Source organism: Euphorbia lathyris, chromosome 2 (assembly GCF_963576675.1).
Source record: "Euphorbia lathyris chromosome 2, ddEupLath1.1, whole genome shotgun sequence".
Taxonomy (NCBI): Eukaryota; Viridiplantae; Streptophyta; class Magnoliopsida; order Malpighiales; family Euphorbiaceae; genus Euphorbia; species Euphorbia lathyris.
The window spans coordinates 84,803,479-84,806,572 of record NC_088911.1 but is presented as its reverse complement, the minus strand read 5'-3'; the positions used below and the strand labels follow the sequence as shown (position 1 = coordinate 84,806,572).

The 3,094-nt window shown below is 34.1% G+C and overlaps 1 non-coding gene across 1 annotated transcript; it reads right to left on the bottom strand.

Moving 5' to 3' along the window:
• Window positions 1-2,412: 2,412 nt before the first annotated feature.
• Window positions 2,413-2,519, bottom strand: LOC136221123 (small nucleolar RNA R71). Its single transcript, XR_010684911.1, has one exon. It is a non-coding gene; the product is annotated as a small nucleolar RNA R71 (small nucleolar RNA).
• Window positions 2,520-3,094: the final 575 nt, after the last annotated feature.

Genomic DNA, 3,094 nt, shown 5'->3' with positions numbered 1-3,094 from the left:
AGAACTCAAACAGTATCAATCTGTAACATAACTAAACATAACTATAATATATCTGTAACTGAATCATTCCAGAACATTCTAGAACTCAAACAGTATCAACCTGTAACATAACTGAACATAACTGAAACATAAATGAAACATAACTAAATCATTCCAGAACATGAGAAAACTCAAACAATATCAACATGTAACTGTTAAGCCCAAAATATACCTAATATATCATCAATAATTACATCAATATTGCTACGAATTTGTGCTATTTATACATGTTTAGAATACTTTTAAGTTCGAATATGTTTCTTTCTTGCAAGGTACGTAAATATTTGGTAAAATCCAAATAGGAACGAAAAGAGCTTAAAAACAGAATAAAAACCCTACAAAAAGAGTCAAAAACAACGAAGATCAATTACACCTAAACGAGGACAAAGACGAAGTCAGAAATAGAAGAAAATATCACATTCTCGGTTGAGGAAACAAGATTCTCGGTAGAGAATTTACAAAAGCCGCGACCGAGAATCTCAAATTCTCGATCGCGACACGCGTTTTCAGCAGCTCCTTCCCTTCGTTTGAAGACCAAATAAATGCTACCCCATTCTCGGCCGAGAATTAAATATTCTCGGTAAGTGCAGAAATTCCTCCAAGTACAATAAACACATGTTTAATTCAAAGAAACGCGTTCGTTCGGGTGGATAAAGACGTCCCTTCATAACAGATACGTTCCTTCACAACAGACACGACACTTCAACCACGACTCTTCAACATCTATAAATAAAGAGTTGATGAAGAGTTGGAGATAGATAGAAGAAAGAGATTAGTATAGAATTTATGCAGAAATTCCAAGTCAAGTGATTCAGAATTTAGATTTCATTTCTGTAAAAAGCAATATGATGTACACACATTGTTTATTCAATAATAACAAACACATTAGCGTTTAGATTTGTTCATATTAGTTTACATTTTGGTAGTAGATAGACCAGTCTCTATTCCGAAGATTCAACGAGAAGATTGAGTAGAGAATCCGCCCCTGAGTCTGACAAACTCTAACGAAACCCAAGGAAAGGATTGACAACTCGTTCACTTGCACGCCGTCGAATGTTTTCATGCTCCTTGTTCTCTGTAAACTTGTATCAATTTATATTTCATCTAATAAATTCCGTTCTATTCGATAGATTTTCATGCAGCACTTTGGTAAAGGATCCGAAGTGGATTGCCGGTGTTTTCATTAAAACGTAGTTTAATTCAAAATCTTTACAAGGAAACTTTATTAAACACTTAGACAAATTATTATCTCGAAAGAGTTTTAATTTGGTTAAGGTAGCGATCTAACCCGACCGTAGGAGGATTGACTACAGTTCAAAACCTAAAAATTAGAGGTTCCGTCATTTATTTCATCATTATAATTTATACAAAGTTTAAAGTTGTTTTCTTTGCTTAATGCAAACGAATACATTTGTTTACTTTTCTAAAGAACTAAACAATCCTGTTTTGTAAATTCATTCCTAAATCAGAAGTATTTTCTAACATATTTATACTCTAATCTAATTCTCATTCCAGCAATTTCAAAACCAAATCCGATTTAACGATTTTCCATATTATAAATCTTAAAAGTATATTTAACCAATTCAAAATAAGTTTTTGTTAAAAAAACGTTCCCTGTGGGATCGATATCTTTTATTACTACAAGCGTATACCGTGCACTTGCGGAAATCGCTCAACAAGTTTTTGGCGCCATTGCCGGGGAATGCCAAAATTTTTGACAAAAATTTAGATTTTTCGTATTTTATTTCGAATCTAGGTTTATTTATACTTATTCAAACTTTTATATTTTATTTATTTCAAATTACTCACATATTTATTTTTCAAATTCTGTTTTGAAGGTAGTTTCGGTTCGTGCGAAATTTCAAGTTCATGCGCAGTTCTAGAAGTTCAGGCATCCCACCAAAACCGCTAGACCCGGAAATTGAAAAGACTCTTAAAAAGAACAAGAAAAACAAAAACAAAAACAAGACTCCAATAAAAACTAGAATTACTGAGCCAGAAATTATGGCTACGCTTATGGATTACGTTAGGCCAGGAGTGGCCGGTGTAACAAACAGTATAGTTAGACCCCAAATAAATGCAAATCAATTTGAGATTAAGCCAGCATTGCTTAATATGTTACAAAATAACGTAACATTTTACGGGTTACCTAACGAAAATCCGAACACCCATTTGACAAATTTCTTAGAAATTTGTGACACTTTTAAAATAACAGATGTGACTGCGGAAGCAATCAAACTTCGCCTTTTTCCTTTTACTTTGAAGGATCGAGCCAAAGAATGGTTAACTTCTATGCCAGCCGCAACATTTGAGACTTGGGAGCAATTAGCCCAAGCATTTTTATCAAAATTTTTTCCTTTAGCAAAAACCGCAAGAGTCATTAAAGAATTAACATCTTTTTCTCAAAATGATAATGAAACTCTTTATGAGGCTTGGGAACGTTTTAAAGAACTTCAACGTTTATGCCCACACCACCAATTACCCGCTGAACTTTTAATGCAAACATTTTATAATGGACTAAATCCTACAACTAGAGGTTCATTGGATGCTATGTCTGGAGGGTTATTCATGAAGAAAACATCGGCCCAAGCAAGAGAACTTTTGGAGGAAATGGCTATCAACAGCAGTATGTGGCCCGCGGAGCGTGGACACGTACCAATGGCGAAACCATCATCCTCAACTACGTCATCAGTTAAAGGTATAGTGAATCTTGATCCAGTTCCGATGTTGCAAGCCCAATTTTCTGCCTTATCGCACAAAATTGATAGGTTTATGGCACCGTGTGATCCTAATGGTCAGCCAATCCAAACGGATGTGGATTATGAAGGTATGAGCGAAATTGAACAGGTAAATTTTGTCCAATGACAAATTCAAACTAATAACCCTTATTCCAATACATATAATCCTGGATGGAGAAATCATCCTAATTTTAACTGGAAAGATAACAATAATAATCCTAATGCTAATTAAAATCGTGCCACTAATTATCAAAATCAATCAAGAGATACGATTAGCACTTTATCTTCAAAAATCGATAAATTTATTGATGCTATGA